This window comes from Sceloporus undulatus, chromosome 2 (assembly GCF_019175285.1).
Source record: "Sceloporus undulatus isolate JIND9_A2432 ecotype Alabama chromosome 2, SceUnd_v1.1, whole genome shotgun sequence".
Taxonomy (NCBI): domain Eukaryota; kingdom Metazoa; phylum Chordata; class Lepidosauria; order Squamata; family Phrynosomatidae; genus Sceloporus; species Sceloporus undulatus.
In genome coordinates this window covers 139,269,124-139,287,931 of record NC_056523.1, presented here as the reverse complement: position 1 = coordinate 139,287,931, position 18,808 = coordinate 139,269,124, and the positions used below count along the sequence as shown (strand labels likewise).

The following is an 18,808-nucleotide window of genomic DNA, read 5'->3' as shown; positions in this document are numbered from 1 at the left end:
CAAGGGAAATAATGGTGCCACTATATTCTGCTTTGGTCAGGCCCCACCTGAAATATTGTGTCCAGTTCTGGGCACCACAATTAAAAGGACATTGAGAAACTGGAGCGTGTCCAAAGGAGGGCGACTAAAATGGTGAAGGGTCTAGAAACCAAGCCCTATGAGGAACACCTTAGGGAGCTGGGGATGTTTAGCCTGGAGAAAAGAAGGTTAAGAGGTGATATGATAACCCTGTTTAAATATTTGAAGGGATGTCATATTGAGGAGGGAGCAAGCTTGTTTTCTGCTGCTCCAGAGACTGGGACCTGGAGCAATGGATGCAAGCTCCAGGAAAAGAGATTCCACCTCAACATTAGGAGGAACTTCCTGACAGTAAGGGCTGTTCGACAGTGGAACACACTTTCGGAGTGTGGTGGAGTCTCCCTCCTTGGAGGTCTTCAAAGGGAGGCTGGATGGCCATCTGTCGGGGATGCTTTGATCTGGATTTCCTGCATGGCAGGGGGTTGGACTGGATGGCCCTTGCAGTCTCTTCCAACTCTATGATTCTAAGTCCAGGGCCGTGGTGGTATAACCCAGTAAAACAGGGAATCATGTCTTACTGTGGATGAGCAGCACGATCGTGCATATTGCCCGATGGCTCCTATTTGCAGTGAGAGTAAGTAAACAGATATTATGTTGTCCAAGTGCAATGGCTTTCCCTGCTCCTGTAGTTTTTTCTCCTAAATTACCAGAGAAATAAACCATAGGTACAGTGAGGCAAACAAGCCAGGGATAGGATTGCATTTGGACAGAAAAATAGACCAGCTATATAGTTTATTTAATGGCTCTTGCTGCAAATGGGAATGATTGAGCAGTATGTGTCAACATGTTGCTTATAACCAATAAACTGGGATTCCCATTAATCCCTAGATTAGTGAGTTGTCTCAAGTTTTCCAGACTGCTGAAGTATTGCTACCTTGACGAAAATTACTTTCAAGCACATATCTTTCTCTGGTGTTGGATTTGTCTCCTGTATTTAGTGTACATCTTGATGACATCTGGGTAATGGATAATCCCATTTTAAGGAGATTACATGCAAACATAACAAAGCAGACTAACTTTGTAATGGACACTGGACAAACACCTCTTAAAGTTTGGCACATACTGTATTATCTGCTTCTTCCAATATACTTACAAAAACTATGCATAATAACATTTTGCATTTGCAAACAAAGGCCGGTTACAAACCGGCACTTGGGACGTCCGCAGGATGTCCCATTTTAAAAAAGGGGCGTCTCTTCTAGATGCCTCTGGGTCTAATACGGACTCTGTCTGTACAATATGGCGCCGGCCGTTCCACACGGCCGGCGCCATCTTTACGTATCGGACGCTGTGCATCCGAACGTGTCGCGGCGCCTATGACGTCGCGAATGCGCCCCTGGCGCCTCGCGACGTCACAGAGGCGCCGCAGAAAGAAGCTCCATTTTGGAGCTTCTTTTTTGCTCCATAAGGGAGCCGCGCGGTGTGGCTGCAACGGCTCCCTTACGGAGCAAGCGGCGGCGGCAGACCGCCTCAAAGCGGCGGTCTATAACCCGCCTAAGTTCTTATTATGCACTCAGTCCACCTCAGTCAAGGAACCTTACAGGGTTGTTGGGAAGTCCTCGGCTTCCATTTACGGTCAGCCCTCAGTATCCACAGATTCTTTATCTACGGATTCAACCATCCACAGCTTGAAAATATTCCAGAAAAATCTAAATTCCAAAAAGCAAACCTTGACTTTTGCCATTTTATTAAGGGACACCATTTCACTATGTCATTGTATTTAAAGGGGCTTGAGCATTCACTGATTTTCATATGTACAGGGGTCCTGGAACCAAACCCCAGCAGATACCAAGGGCCAACAGTATAATCTTAATAATAATAATAATCAGTTTTATTTATAAACCGCTATTCTGTGTTGATCATAGCCGTATACTGTACAGGTAAAAATTGCAATATCAAATACAAAATACAGGATAAAAATTGCAATACATAAATAAAACTTCAATAAAAACATTTCAGAATACAGATTAAAACCATATATCAAATCCAGGCCAGCTAAATGTGCTTGGTAATGCTGTACATGTAGGGGGGAGTCATATATCATCAAGGAGCATCGGGGAAGGCTTGCCGAAACAGGAAGATCTTGAGTCTCTTTTTAAAGAGATCCAGGGAGGTGGCAGAGCGGAGTTCCTCAGGAAGGGTGTTCCAGATCCCAGGGGCCGAGATAGAAAAGGCCCTTTGTGAGGGTGATACATCTCTCGTTATCGGGATCCTCAACAGATTCTTCCCAGACAACCTGAGTGTGCGGGGCGGACTATATGGGGAGATCTTCCTGTGTTTTCCATCTTTTCTCTTACCTGCCCCCCTGCCCATGAAATCAGCTAATGGCAAGTGGAATAGCTACACACTGTCTTGTAGGTCAGGCTCCTATGCACAGGCTGGGGTGGCCACAGGTTGGGGCAACCATACTGTCTCTGCAGAGAATGTGGGAGAGCCACCACAACTCACCTCCCCAACATCTTCTTTTTACTGATTCAACCCCTCCTTGCCCCAGAAAAGGAAGAAAGGTGTGAGCGCTAGCAGCCTTCTGTGATGTAAAGATTCTGACTGCCCGACTATGTGAGTCTTCAGAGCATAGGATAGGGGTACACCGTACTGTTACTTCTTTATGGTTTAGAATCATAGAATCATAGAGTCGGAAGAGACCGCAAGGGCCATCCAGTCCAACCCCCTGCCATGCAGGAAATCGAGATCAAAGCATTCCCGACAGATGGCCATCCAGCCTCCGTTTGAAGACCTCCAAGGAGGGAGACTCCACTACACTCCGAGGAAGTGTGTTCCACTGTCGAACAGCCCTTACTGTCAGGAAGTTCCTCCTAATGTTGAGGTGGAATCTCTTTTCCTGGAGCTTGCATCCATTGCTCCGGGTCCCAGTCTCTGGAGCAGCAGAAAACAAGCTTGCTCCCTCCTCAATATGACATCCTTTCAAATATTTAAACCTTTCAAATATTTAAACCTCTTAACCTTCTTTTCTCCAGGCTAAACATCCTCAGTTCCCTAAGGCGTTCCTCATAGGGCTTGGTTTCCAGACCCTTCACCATTTTAGTCACCCTCCTTTGGACTCGCTCCAATTTCTCAATGTCCTTTTTGAATTGTGGTGCCCAGAACTGGACACAATATTCCAAGTGGGGCCTGACCAGAGCAGAATATAGTGGCACTATTACTTCCCTTGATCTAGACACTATACTTCTATTGATGCAGCCTAAAATCGCATTGGCCTTGTTAGCTGCCGCATCGCACTGTTGACTCATGTTCAACTTGTGGTCTACTTGGACTCCTAGATCCCTTTCACATGTAGTCACATTCAGCCAGGTGTCCCCCATCCTATATCTGTGCATTTTATTTTTCTGCTCTAAGTGCAGTATTTTACATTTCTCCATGTTGAATTTCATTTTGTTAGCTGTGGCCCAGCTTTCTAGTCTATTCAGGTCATTTTGAATTTTGATCCTGGCCTCTGGATTATTAGCTATTCCTCATAATTTGGTGTCATCTGCAAATTTGATAAGTATTCCACCAATTTTTTCCTCCAAGTCATTGATAAAGATGTTGAACAGTACTGGGCCCAGGACAGAGCCCTGTGGGACTCCACTGGTCACTTCTCTCCAGGATGAAAAGGTGCCATTGTTAGCACCCTTTGGTTTCGTCCGGTCAACCAGTTAAAAATCCACTTAACAGTTGCCTTGTCTAGCCCACATTTTACAAGCTTGTTTGCAAGAATGTCATGGGGAACTTTGTCAAAGGCCTTACTGAAATCAAGATATACTATATCCACAGCATTCCCTTCATCTACCAAGCTGGTAATTTTATCAAAGAAAGAGATCAGATTTGTCTGGCATGACTTGTTTCTCTGAAACCCATGTTGACTTTTTGTGATTATGGCATTGCCTTCTAGATGTTCACAGACTCTCTGTTTAATGATCTGCTCTAGAATCTTTCCTGGTATTGATGTCAGACTAACTGGACGATAATTGTTTGGATCCTCTTTCTTCCCCTTTTTGAAGATAGGGACGTTTGCCCTCCTCCAGTCTGCTGGGACTTCTCCTGTTCTCCAGGAATTTTCAAAGATTATTGCCAATGGCTCCGATATTACATTTGCCAGTTCTTTTAATACCCTTGGATGTAGCTCATCTGGTCCTGGAGACTTAAATTCATTTAGGTTAAACAGGTATTCCTGTACTATCTCTTTACTTATTTTGTGCTGAAATTCCCCTATTCTGTCCTCTGCTCCATTATCCTCAGGTTGAGCTCCCTTTGCCTTTTCTGAGAAGACTGAGGCAAAGAAAATGTTGAGTAATTCTGCCTTTTCTCTGTCTTCTGTTAGCATTTTGCCATCTTCTCCATGCAGTGGCCCTACCATTTCCTTCTTCTTCCTTTGGCTGCGGACATATCCAAAAAAGCCCTTTTTGTTGTTCTTAACCTCTCTAGCAAGCCTGAGTTCATTCTGTGCTTTAGCTTTTCTGACCTTATCTCTACACATGCTAGCTATTTGGAGGTGCTAGCTATTTGGAGGTGGCGGCATACCTGCTCCAAGCCACCCTTAGACACAAAGCATTAAAGGTAAAGTCACTTGGAGCTGGCTTCTCATCTCATGTCTGTGGATACTGCCATTTTTATGCTTTCCTCGTTTTAGCTGCTGCAGTTTGTTGTTGTGTGCCTCATTTCTGACTTATAGCGACCCTTTGCCAAAACTATCATCGGTTTTCTTGCCAAGATTTGTTCTGACAGGGTTTGCTTTTGCCTTACTTAAGTGCTTAAGATCTCCTAGTGGTTTTCCATGGCCGAGCAGGGATTCAAATTCTGGTCTTCAGAATATATCCAACACTCAAACCACTACCATCACTATAACTACACTAGCAGAAGTATAGGATCTTGGCTTTACTTGTTACAATTGGGAGCTGTCTGTCTGGAAACAGATTGGAAGAGCCATCTTTAGTGCACGTATTTCACAGAATACATTGTAGCCCCTGTGGCAGGGAGTAAACAGAGTCAGTGAGGAGCTTCTATTTAAACTGCATATATTTATCTCCCTTCAAGGATGAAGTAAACATCAAATATTTATGTGAATCAGACCTGTTTAATGAAGCTATCATGATAATCAGCAAGGCAAAAAGCAAACAAAATAACAACACAAAAGATTTTGCATGTAACAGAACCTCTCCCCATGCTTCTTATATTTCCAAATGATGTTTCACAAGCAGTAACATAGCAAAGGTAGATATTTTATTCTATTGCACTCAATATTTTTCAGTCAATCAGATAATCAAGCAGAGGAATTTTTTCTCTTAGATCCCATTTAGCATGCAGGAACAACACACACACACACACACACACACACACACACCAGTGTGTGTGTCTACAGAGTTTAGAGACCTGAACTTGTTACAGTACCATCTGTAACAGAAAATTGTTTTTGAGCCTCTGATTTATTACAATTTTGAATTTAATGTATAATTTTTTTCTTGATGCAAACTTGTACCTCATTCAAGCTTTTGTACAATTGGTCTCATTCTGTTGCTCTTGATGACCGCATTCATTCATTCATTCATCAGCTTTCACTTGAAGAATCTTTCTGTATTTTAATTGCATTGTTGCACTGGTAAATTTTACATCATGTAACTCATACATGTATATAATTTCACCTTAGACACATTTGTGTCTTTGTAATTACAAAGCAAGCTATCCTGTCTATAGCTCAAGTACCAACTTGTCAGGCCCTGTATGGGTGCATAGGTATTGCAGTGTACAGTAAATGCAACATTTCATAGCAAGAACAAACATTTAAAAATTGCTGAATTTTAATTTATTGGAGGAGGGAGCATATACTATAGGAAATGTTTACAGAAAAGAAAAAAGATAGGAAGAAAATCAATATGGGATTCTAAACAATAAACAAAGTCAAGGGCAGCCAGAGTGCTGGCTTCAACACACCTCTAAAATTAAGCATTTTAAGAGGTGAGATTAATCACATGGGCCCGGAAGCTGTACAAGGTGTTGGTTATCACCTTTAAAGCCCTAAATGGCTTGGGTCCAAGCTATCTTAGGGACCGCCTCCTCCCGTACAATCCTTCCCGCGCTCTCCGGTCCTCTGGGAGGAACTTCCAGCCTCTAAAATCTAGGCTTGCGGCGACCTCCCAGAGGGTGTTCTCTGCTGTCGCCCCCAAACTCTGGAACGACCTGCCGAATGAGATCCGTCAGATAACATCATTAGACAGCTTTAAAAAAGCGGTCAAGACGGATCTCTTCCGGCAGGCCTTTCCAGATTAACCATCCTGGCCCAGGTTCCTGATTCCCTCATTCCTCCCGTGGCCCCATCTTAGTGATGGTCGAGGATCAACAGAGGGATATCAGGGTTTTTAGTTTCTAATTGTTGTTTTTATGCATTGACATTGTGTTTTAATATGTTATACTGTTTAATACTGTCTTAAGGGGGGGAGGGATAAAGTGTTTTTAATTGTCATATTTTATATTTTACTGTTGTTAACCGCCCGGATTGGTTTGCCAGAGGGCGGTATACAAATTATTATTATTATTATTATTACCTATTGATAGGAATGGGGACTCCAGCCAGGAAATCAGAAGATTAAGAATGGGGAGGGCGGCTATGAAAGAAATAGAAAAGATCCTAAAATGCTAAGATGTACAACTGAGCATAAAAGGTAGAACTGTACAAGCCATTGTATTCCCTGTTACCATGTATGGATGTGAGAACTGGATAGTTAAGAAAAAATATATAGAAAGAAAATCAATTAATTTGAGATGTGGTGTTGGAAAAGAGTGCTGAGGATTCCGTGGACATCTAAGAAGATAAACAAATGGGTCCTAGAACAGATCAAGCCAGAAATCTCCCTGGAAGCCAAGATGACAAAACTGAGGCTGTCATACTTTGGATGGATCACGAGAAGGCATGAATAGAAAAAGCAATAATGTTAGGAGAGGTAGAGGGCATCAGCAATAGAGGAAGACCATATGCCACATGGTTGGACTCTATTAAGGAAATCATGGGTATGAGTTTGTAGAGGTGATGCAAAGCAGTGGAGGACAGGGAGTCTTGGAGATGTCTCATACACAGGGTCACCATGGGTCGAGATCACCTTGAGAGTGGTTAACAATGACGACAACTTAAGATCTAAACATGCAGCAGAATCAGATGGTAGAGCAGAAGGTACTGTACAAAGGCATTGATTCACCATCTTCTAAACATATGTCCATGTGGTAGATATTTGTGTCAATTTAATGCAAGGTGGTGTATAGGTAAAACTATATTTCCTTCTCTTGTACTACCAAAGCAGAAGCATCTTAATTCAGTGTTTAGGTCCCAAAAGATATCTATGTACCAGAGAAATCAGCAGGGCTTACTTATAAATAGACATGTGTAGTTTTGTATTGCTAGTTAGGATCTTGCATGTGCTTGATTAATATTCTATTCTACATTTACATGCTTGGGAAAAAGGTTGCATTAATTTCAGTGGAATTTTGTTCCTGGGAAATGAGCATGCAGTCAGTTTTGATCCATGTCCAAAGTAACAACTCTCTTTTATTTCAGGAAGTTTTGCTCCCATATAAGCACAGACATATGTAGCAGGGATGTGCAGCCTTCAGAAGGTGGGGAAGCTTTGGCTCCTCTGAAACTGCTAGAGCCTGCACCCAGCCCTCACTCCCTCAGAATGTGACAGTCAGGGAAAGCCATATTTTCCACTCTTAAAAAAAAAGATACACAGGATATGCATATCTTATTATTAAGCCAAATAACATTTCCACAAGTGTAATTCAGCTTAGAATCAAGACATGTACTCTCCATAAACCTTGATTTAAAGCAGGGGTGGGCAACTGCTAGGGACTTCAGAGGTTTCATTGCCTCTGTGGGACTGTAGAGGTACTCTGACTGTTTTTTTCTGATTCACTTTCTCTCCCCTCATCCATCTCTAGGATCTCAAAGGACTGTGCCTCCACGTTCATTTTTAAAACTGATTTGGGGGGGGGGGGGGGGTGTGAATGGTCAAAATGCCTCATCTCCATCTTAAGCATACAGTGGTTAAATTCATCATGTCCTCTCAGGATGTTCTGCACCTAGGAAAGGCCCTTTTTAAACCAGTAGGTCAACCAAGGGGCTTTACATACATACATACAAACAAACAAGCAAGCTTCATTTATATACTGCTTCATACCGCCTAAGCAGTGTCTAAGCGGTTTACAACTGTAAGCTAATTTGCCACAACAATGTGGGTACTCATTTTAGCGACCTCAGAAGGATGCAAGCCTGAGTTGAGCTTGAGCCCTTTTGTTGGTCTTGAACTCGCAACCTTATGGTTTTGAGTGAGTGGCTGTAGTACAGGCATTTAACCACTGCGCTACCATACAGGCGAAAAGGCCCGTTTCCTCCCTAGTCTGGTGTCATCCTATTTAGATGACTCAGACAAACAGCCCTGGGCCAGGATCAGGCAGACCAGACACCGACCTAGCACAGTTCATTGTAAAGACCCTAATTGTGGCCTATGACAATGGAAGGGGGCACCTGGCCATGTGGGTGAAGCCAAGTGCCCCTTTTCCACTCTTCTGGGCCATGGCAGATGCTATCACAGTGATCAGTGGAGGTGGCAGGTGGGGGGGGGGCGCAGTAGTGGGGGGGTCCAAAGCACGGCAGTGGACAAGCATCTAATTAGCCATCCATCACCATGTAGGCTGAGGTAAGTACTGTTGGCAAGAATTGGCTGGATCTGCAGGTAGGATACCATGATGTTGGAGCATGATATGCCTCCTGTGCGCTCATTGCCCAAAATTTGGAAAGGAAAAGCATTTTTAGTGGGTGTCGAGGGCCATTGGGGGAAAACTATTTGGGGGGCTGCGTGCACCCTGCAGAACATACATCCTCCATCCTTGCTTTAAAGCAAACAGTTGCCTTTTTTCCTGCCCTATGCTGCCAAATGTGAGTGATAGCAGGGGCATAAAGATAGGTTGCAGCCATGTAGCCCATAGGTCACACATTATTCAGCCTTGTCTTTGAACCTGTTGTTAAACAGTCATTTATTTGCTAAGCTCATGTTACATGATTAGAAGTGCAAAAATCTGGACTTGTAATGCCAGTTCACAACATTACACGTATCTTCGTTTGAGGAAGCACCTATTCTTTTGTACTTAAATAAATAAATAAATAAATGTGCCATGTTTGCTTTATAAATCACAATGTACAAACATACTTTATTGTGACATTTGCACATATTTGTAAGTTAAAATTCTTATCTGGAAGAAATTCCAACAATTACCACTATCATGTCTTCCTCCTGCTGCCAGCATAGTAAATGATTGGTAGAATACAGAAGAGAGAACAGCCAAGATATGATCCTCAATATATTGTAATTCCAGATCTTAAAAGGGAACAAATAATAAACCAGCAGTGTTATTCCAACTAGTTCCAAGGAACTACCATCAGCTAGGCTACTACACTTGAGCAGGAACATTTTCCCACAGTTGTAACTGAACTCAGAGGAACTGAGGGGAATATTAATAAAGCACATTCCCTGCATTACCGCACATGTTCCTATGGTCACAAAGAGAAGAGAGGACAGTTGCTCTCAAAAGGGAGAGGGGAACTATGCAGCAGCATAGAGTGCACTGGAGCTAGATGGCACAATTGCAAATAAGCACTTTGAACTTGAAAGAAAACTAAACAAATAGTGCAAAATATTACAGGGTATATCTGTGTTGTGGTTTGCATGTGTTGATAAGCTACTGCTATTCTGGTGTAACAGCCTCCCAGTCTTATACACATTCAGCCAAAGACAGGAGGGATGCAGTTCAGAAAAACACAAAAACAGCAGCCATGGAAACACTGCGAATGCCCACCAATCACAACCTGTTGCAGTGACAACACCCATATGCCACCCATCTGTGGAGGGAGTCAATGAACTTACCTCACCCTGAGACACCTCTGTAATGACACCACAGCACCTGACTCAAGTATCTCCTGTAGTGCAGGCAGCAAACAACTATGGCTCTGAGTCTCCCAGGGTCCCCACAGGCAAGAGTTTAGATCCCCCTTTTGTCACAGACTTCTCATCATTGCTGTTTTTGAGTATGATGCATGCATGGAAGAAAGCCAAGGCCCCACAATGCAGCACCCACAGAGGCCCCTTGGCAGAAATCCTACAGGAGTAAACACAGCGCTCTCTGGGATAAGGACTGAAGACCAACTCAGGTGGCTGGGGGAGACTCTTTTGCTAAATAGGAAAAACAAGATAGCTAAAGGCACATACTGCAAGCAACACTTTTTAGTGATTCATTAGGCCAAAGAACAGGAAACATATTTGCCATACAGCAAGATAAAACAAAACCAACTCAAGAGGGATACCTTTAAAACCTTTAAGTGTTTGTGCCTATTGGATAGCCATTAAGGGTATCACTCTTTTGTGGATTTTGTTTTATCTCATAAGGACAAAGGGCAAAGATGAGCAAACTTCCATCATGCAAAGTTTTCCAGCCAGCTGCTTCTGCTATTATCACTGACCAGAGACAGGAGAATTTTTAAAGGAAGAAGTGAACTGTGCTTTGCAGCTGGGACAGCTATTGCAATGGGATTTACTCCTAAGCCTAGGATTCAGCTGTGTTTTGTATGCTTGGTGGGAAAATGTCTATCCTACTTGAGAGTATGTATTTTCCCTGGATGAAGATTAACCTTCCATTTTGAAGCCAAGCTCTCCCTCCAGTCCATCTGCCTTGGTCCAGGCCTCGGAGGTAGAGAGGAACTGCTGGACCTCTTACTCTTTCCCTCCACCACTCCCTTCTCCTTCTGTGTCATGTCTTTTTAGATTGTAAGCCCGAGGGCAGGGAACTGTCTAACTAAAAAGATTGCATGTACAGCACTGTGTAAATTTACAGCACTTCATAAATAAAGGTTAATAATAATAATAAATAGTTAAGACTAACACCTGCCTCCTGCCCATTTTTGCTTTGCTTCCATCTACTCTGTTTTTAGTTCCACCCGCACCTTTTGTTTCACCCACTGTTGGATTGCAATCCTCAAGACACAGCCCAAGTTGGAATCCTGCCTAAAGCCCCCAGTACCTCTTAAAATGGTTTCCCACATGAAATGAATTGAATTGGCAAACTGGAGATGTGAATATGGGCTTCATGAAGGAGAAAATGGCTTTTCTTGCCTTTTGAAATCCTGAAGGGGTGGGGAAGTAAAGTAGTGTTTACAGTCCTACACTAGAAATATCAGAGGGAATCCCAGTCCCTGAAAAACAGAGACAGTCAGGTAGAACACTACTGACCATCTGTCTCTTTTGCAGCCATATACCTAACTAGGCAAGGAATGGAGGGATCAATGGACCTGATAACATTAAGCTTCCTGCCATTTCCCCACACCCTAAAATTCCATCAAACCAGACTCTTGTCTACTAATTCCATGCAAGAAAAGGTACAATCATATGTTGGAAAGTGAAAACTTTTATTGAACACATACAGGATGGAGTTAATCAAGAGAGTGAAGGTCTTGAGGTTCTCTTGATTTTGTAGGGCTGCAACTTCCAGCATTCTTCACCATTTGGCTGTGTTGGTCAGAGCTGCAAGGAGATGAAAGTCCGGCAGCATTTGGAGGGCAACAGAATTTCCCACCCTGGAGTAGATCTTGGAAGGAAACATTATGTGCTTGAGGTTGCCAACCTGTCTCCTGAGTCTTGGACAGTTGCTGAATGAAGACAGGCTACCAGGTGCAGGATCTCTCATGGCTACAGCTCTATGATCAGGGCACAGTCACCTGTTGTATATAACTATCTGGCCTGGTACTTGCAAAGATGCAGCAGTTTATTGGAGAGTCCTGGTAACTCCTGCTACTTCTACGGGTCTCCTTTATGGAAAACAGGGAGCTGCTATAAAGGAAGTCAGAAAAATGGGTCCTTCTAGTTCTTTATTGTCGATGCTGACAGCCAGTAGTTCTCCAGTGTTCAGACATGTGTCTTTCTGAGCCCTACCTTGAGATGCCAAGAGTTAAACCTCTGTAGGCAAAGCATGTGTCATACAACTGAGCCTTGGTTCTTACCCTAAGGCAGGTTTGCAACTCCTGTCATAAATTAGTATTGGCTAGGCTGGCACTGTTGGAAACAGGAATCCAGCAACATTTTGAGACCATCAGTTTTCCAGCTCTGCTGTAAGCTATAGCCTTTTCCACTGGTGATGTGGAATGATATATGGAAAAAGGACCTATATCCATGAATCAGTCCCCTGTGGGGAGGTCAAAGGGAAACACAATAGGCAGCTACTGCAATATATGGGCTCTATATCAGAGATGGGGACAGTATGGACCTCCCAATATTATTGAATGGCAATTCCCAGCAGCCCTAGTCAGTCTAGCTGATAGTGAGGAATGCTGGGACTTGCAGACCAACAAAATCTGGAGGGCTACACTTTGTCCATTCTGCCCTAGACCTAGATTCATAGTTGGTGATTGTGAAGAAGTGAAAGAGAAGCAGAGTTGTGGCACCTTGGTGCTTGTCCTTCTGAGAACAATGAAGCAAGGTATGCTTCAAGAAAGTATCTCAGTTCACTAAGATTTAGAATGGAATTGAAAAATATTTCTTTTGGAAAGGCTAAATAGCTTTGTATTTGCACTCACTTGAATGCCGTGTGTAAACTGGAGTATACAGGAGAAAGGCTTAGAGATACACTCCCTCCTATGCACAGTATTTGGGAGTAAGATGAGGCTTTTTATTGTGCAATTGGCTTGCCTCAAATATGGAATTTTTCGAAGGGTCCAGATGTCATTTTCTTTCATTTGTAACCCTCTCATTTCCCCATACACCACTTCTTCACTTTTTTCTTTCCTCACCCATGCCAATTGGGAAAGATAACAGCTGAGCAATGCCTTTTGACCTGGTAGTGATATTAGGAGCTTTTTGGAAGCTTCATCCGGAACAAATATGCATATAGTGGCCCTTGAAACATCACAAGTGACAAGACCTAAGGATACTTTGGAAATGCTATGAATCTAAAGCATGTTATATCCCTGCCTACTGCATACCTCCAACATTTCATAAATGAAAACTGAAGCATGTGGTCAGGCAACATCAAAGTATGGTAAAAATGGCAAAAGTTATCAGTGAGGAAGAACAGATAAGCTAGGAGAGGCTGCAGCAGCTTCCTTTTGCCTGAGCCTACTGGAAAGAACAAAATCCCATCTCCTCCTCTCTTCTCCTCTCTGTTGATTTAATTGTGCAGAAACTAGTTTGTACTCAGTTTGGAGCAACTGGTTTAAACTGAGGACAGAAGGGGAAGTGGGAAGAGAAAAGACAAACAGTGACATTTGAACAGCAGCTGAAAAAGTGGGATGCCAGGGGATTAATCTGGTCAGTTGGCAGGTATCCAGTCCTTGAAGATGCAACAACAATTTAGAATTCAAAGACATAGCTTGTTAGTCTGGAAATTCAGTATGTAAAGAGATCTTGTGGCACCTTTGAGACCAATGGAAAGAAAGAAGTTGACAGCATGAGTTTTCATAGACTTTAATCTACTTCCTCAGGTGCATAGAGTGAAATGCTTAGGAACAGACCTTTATAAGCAGGCTGTATGTGCGAATAGCAGTAGAAATGCAAACCTTGTGAGTATCATGATGAGATGACAAGTTCAGTTTTAAGGCAGGAAGATGGAGGTTGTCTAAAGCCAAGGTGAGTAGATAACCACATGAAAAGCATGAAGAAGTAGGCTCAAGACTACAAAACGTTATGCTACCAACTTCTTTCTTTCAGTTAGGTGAGTTACAAAACTGTTACAATTAATTATTGTCCTCTTGCTTTCCAATGAGCAAATTAAAACTTGGACAAGATTCATAATATTACAATCAATACTGATGAGAAAAATTACATGTTTCATAATTCTAGTTTCATATGCTTACCATTTTTAAAATTTAATTATGACAGACTAGTAATGGGGTATTTTCCTGCAGAAGAATAAAAAAATGTAAACAATAGAAAAACAGATGCCAGAACCCAATTTGTTGTTAACTGCCTTTGAGTTGATCTAATCCATGGCAACCCTGTGGATGACACATCTCCAAGACTCCCTGAATTCCACTGCTCTGCTTAGTTCCTGCAAATTCGTACCAGTGACCTCCTTAATAGAGGTGCTTTCTGCACCGCCATTTGGGACGTCCTCCGGACGTTAGACGCCCCTGAACCTAGTACGGTCTCCGTCCGTACAAGATGGCGCCGGCCCTTCTACATGGCCGGTGCCATCTTTGCGTATCGGACGCTGAGCGTCCGTACGCGTCGCGCTGCTTGTGACGTAGCGAGCGCGCCCCTGGCGCCTCGCTACGTCGCAAACGCGACGGAAAAAGAAGCTCCATTTTGGAGCTTCTTTTTCGGTCCGCGCGGGAGTCGGGCCGTGTGAAGGCTCCGACTCCCCCGCGGACCTACTGGCGGCGGCGGCAGACCGCCGCCCGCCAGAGTCTATCCATCTAGTATGGGTCTTCCTCTCTTTCTTCTTCCTTCCACCTTTACTAGCATTATTGTCTTTTCTAATGAATCGTGCCTTCTCACGATGAGGCCAAAGTATGACGGCCTGAATTTGATCATCTTGACTTCCAGGGAGATTTCGTGCTTGATCTGTTCAAAAACTCATTTTTTGTCATTTTGGCTGTCCATGGTCTAAAGCATACTGCAGAAATAATCCAATATGAGATCCTTTTAACTGCCCTGGCTCTGTACTAGGGAATCCTGGGAACTGTTATTGTGGCCCCAGAGCTCTTGGAGAGAGAAGGCCAAATGTTTTACAAAACTACAATTCCCAAAATCCCTTAGCATTGAGCCAGGACAGTTAAAGTGGTCTCAAACTGGCTTATTTCTGCAGTGAATTTTGAACTCATGGTATCCTTAACACTCTTCTCTAGCACCGTATCTCAAATGAGTTGATTTTCTTCTTATTGGTTTTCTTCACTGTGCAGCTTTTGCATCTGTACATGGTGATGGGGAATTCAGTGGTTTGGACGATTCTAATCTTTGTGCTCAGTTGTATATCTTTACATTTTGGGACTGAGTCCATCCATCTGGCATGTGGTCTGTCTTTCTACTGCCTTCCACATTTCCTAGCATTATTGTCTTTTCCAATGAGTCATGCCTTCTCATGATATGACCAAAGTATGACAACCTCACTATTATCCTCTTGGCTTCTAGGGAGATTTCAGGCTTCATCTATTCAAGGACCCATTTGTTTGTTATTTTGTGCATCCACGGGATCCTCAGCACTCTTCTCCAGCACCACATCTCAAATAAATTAATTTTCTTATCTCCTTTCTTCACTGTCCAGTTCTCACATCCACACATGGTAATAGAATTCAAAGATATAGCTGTGTTAGAGCCTGTACAGACCAGCCCAAAAGGCCAGCTTGTGGGCAGAGTCATGGCACAGCATCTGCACGCTCGATGCCGTGACCCTGTCGCCAGAGTGCCATTTTGGCGCATGCCCGTTTACACGGTGCATGCCATGATGGTTCTGATTCAGGTCCAAAACACACTGCAGAAATAATCCAGTTTGACAGTGCAGCCCAAACAGCCAAAAAAGAAGCTGCTTTTCACAGCTGCTTCTTGCTCCCTCCAGGGAGCATATTGGTGCTGCTGCGTGTGGTTGTCGTGGCACCTATCAAGGGCAAAAAAGGGACAGTGGCATGCCTCCCAACTGTACAGCCCCCTAGTTTGTAGAATCAGTATGTAGAGATATCTTATAGCACCTTTGCGACTCACTGAAAGAAATTGGCAGCAGGAACTTCAGTCTACTTCCTCAGATGCATTTGGCTCAGTGCCTGGTTCTCACTCCACCAAATGCATTTGAGGAAGTAGATTGAAGTCTACAAAAGCTCCTGCTGCCAACATCTTTATTTCAGTGAGTCTCAAAGGTGCTACAAGATTTCTCTACGTAGTGATCCATACATGGCGATGGGGAATAAAATGGCTTAAATGACTCTAAAGCTCATTTGTATATATCAGCACATCTGGATCTTCTCCAGTTCTTTCATAGCTGCCTTTTCCATTCCTTCTGATCTCTTGGCCGCAGTCCCCATTGGGATCAATGTTTGATCCAAGGTAAGGAAACCCTTTTACTACTTCTCATCATCTAAGGATGGCGACCCTAGGGGTGTTTGTGGAGGTAGAGTAGGGTTGCCCAGATGGCAGAGAAAGCCCTAGGAATGGTTTCATTATTATTATAATCATCATTATTATTCTATTTATTTATATCCCGCCTTCCTCCCAGTACAGGGACTCAAGGTGGCTAACAAATGTAAAACAGTCTAATAAATTTATCACACACTGATTTTGGCATTAAAGAGAGATTAAAGCGCATTTAAAGCATCCTGTGGAAATGGCGAGTAATTGCTTGAATGATTACTACACGCAATTGTGCAAATCAAGTGATATCAGGAATAGTAAAAGTAAAGTAAACCAAAGAAAAAGATGTGCATTAATGCCCCTTTAATGCCAGGTTTTGTGCAACGTCGTGTGAAATCGTTATGCGATTTCCCCAAGATATTCACGGGATAAACTCCCAATCTCCTTATAAATAATAAATAATAAATAAAACTTTTATTTCTACCATCAAAGCAGCTTACAATGTTAAAAGAATACACCACATATATAAAACATCCCCCCCTTTAAAAAAGAATTAAACAGTTTAAGGTTAAAATTACATGAACAATTAAAACAGTAACATCCTTCGTGTGATAAACTTATATGTTAAAACAGTATAAAGCGTTAAAAATGCAAAGTTTAAAAACAATTAAACAATTAAAAACATTACATTATTAAAATTTATTATTATTATTATTCATGTCCTGGAGCTCAAAGGAAGGAGGAGCCCAGTGCATAAGGGACTCTCAAGGTGCCTGCTGCTGGAAGGGGCTCCCTCCCCTAAAAATATCTCCTGCCGCTTCCTGCAGCCAACCATGCGACTCGGACCCCAAAGGAAACCCTGGGCCTGGATGGTCAACAAACAGCTCCTCTTACACAGCCTAAAGAAGCCAAGAGGAGAGATAGAAGGAAGGAAGGGCGGAAGTAGGGCGTCACTCCCTAGCGGCCTCTAGCCTATCACAGCGAGAGCGCTGCCGGTTGAAAGGGAAGGGAGCCAATCAGAGCGAAGCTTCTTTAACCGTACCTGGGGATCTAGGGGCAAAGCGGGTTGTTTGCCAGCAGCAAGGATGGCGGCCCTAGGGGTGTTTGGGGAGGGAGAGTAGGGTTGCCCTGCGGCAAAGGAAGGCCTCCAGGAACCGTATCAAGTCCTGGAGCCGAAAGGAGGGCGGGATCTGGTAAGTAAGCCTTTCTGGAGAGAACTCCTGATGCACCGCTAAGGTCCCAAGCCACACTGCAGAAATAATCCAGTTTAAGACCGCTTTAACTGCCCTGGCTGAGTGCTAGGGAATCCTGGGGATGGTAGTTTTATTGTGGCACCAGAGCTCTCTCTCTCACACAGAGAAGGCTAAATGGCCCAAAGCTTCAGTTCCCACAATAACCCAGCACTGAGCCATGGCAGTCAAAACGGTCTCAAACTGGATTATTTCTACAGTATGTTTTGCACCTGAATCAGAACTATTATGGTCAGGAGCCTTTTGACCAGCAATGTGAGTTGACTGCAAACTTCAGCCAGCTTCCTATATTCTTTCATTATATTTAGGCATCAAGAGATCAAGATTATGAAACACCTTGAACACAAAAGGAAATACCACTAACCCCTCTCCCCAATTTTAGCCCTGTTATCAGGCGGCAAAGGGGTCTGGCAGCACCTTTGAGACTGAGTAATCTGGTTTGACACCACTTGAACTGCCATAACTCCCTGCTATGAGATTCTGGAAATTATAGTTTTGTTGTGGCACCAGAGCTCCCAGACAGGCCAGGCTGAATACTTCACCAAACTACAAATTCCAGGATTCCGCAGGATAGAGTCATGACAGTTATAGTGGTGTCAAACTGCTTTATTTCTAAAGTGAGGCTCCATACTGGGTGATCTTGGGCTAGTCACACTCTCTCCGCCTCAGAGGAAGCCACTCTGGACAAATTCTGCCAAGAAAAACTAGTGATAGTTCTGCTCTGGTGCCCCAATAAAACTATCCAGAATCTCATAGCAGGGAGCCCTGGCAGTTAAAGTAGTGTCAAACTGGATTATCCCTGCCGTACGGATGTAGCCTGGCTGAACAAAAGACGCTGGAGCATGAGCTTTCCTAGACTTAGGTCTACTCCCTCAGGCACAAAAGAGAAGTAAGTAGACCAAGTGTAGACTATAAGTAAGTAGACTATAAGTGTAATGCAGTAATGTGGTGTACTTTCCTACACTTGGTCTACTTCTCTTTTGTGCCTGAGGCTTTTGTGCCTAAGCTGCTAGTCCACTTTAACTGCTCTGGCTGCCTCATGTTGCTTTCTGGGATTTGAAGGTTAGAGAGGGACGTTTAGAATTCTCAGCCAGAGAGCTTTTAGGTGTAACTGAACTACAAACTCCAGAATGCAACAGGAGGCACCCAGAGCAGTAAAAGTGGAATAGCAGCACTATAAGAGTGTAGTGCGGTAATGTGGAATCTGCAAGAAAGAAGTTGACAGCATGAGCTTTCGTAGACTTCAGTCTACTTCCTCATATGCATTTGTTTGTCCACGTGCATCTGAGGAAGTAGACTTAAGTCTATGAAAGCTCATACTGCCAACTTCTTTTTTCAGTTAGTCTCAAAGGTCCTACAGGATTTCTCTACATACTGATTCTACAGACTAAC

General features: G+C 43.3%; 1 protein-coding gene across 3 annotated transcripts in view; it reads left to right on the top strand.

Annotated features, from left to right (window-relative positions):
• The first annotated feature begins 17,227 nt into the window (after window positions 1-17,227).
• Window positions 17,228-18,808, top strand: part of TMEM94 (transmembrane protein 94) — a 105,556-nt gene continuing 103,975 nt past the window's right edge. The window contains exon 1 of one of the 3 annotated variants that reach the window (XM_042448435.1): window positions 17,228-17,359. The gene's annotated coding sequence lies outside the window, so the exon portion shown is untranslated. The remainder of the gene's footprint in view (window positions 17,360-18,808) is intronic. The other 2 variants (XM_042448433.1, XM_042448436.1) reach the window with 2 other exon arrangements.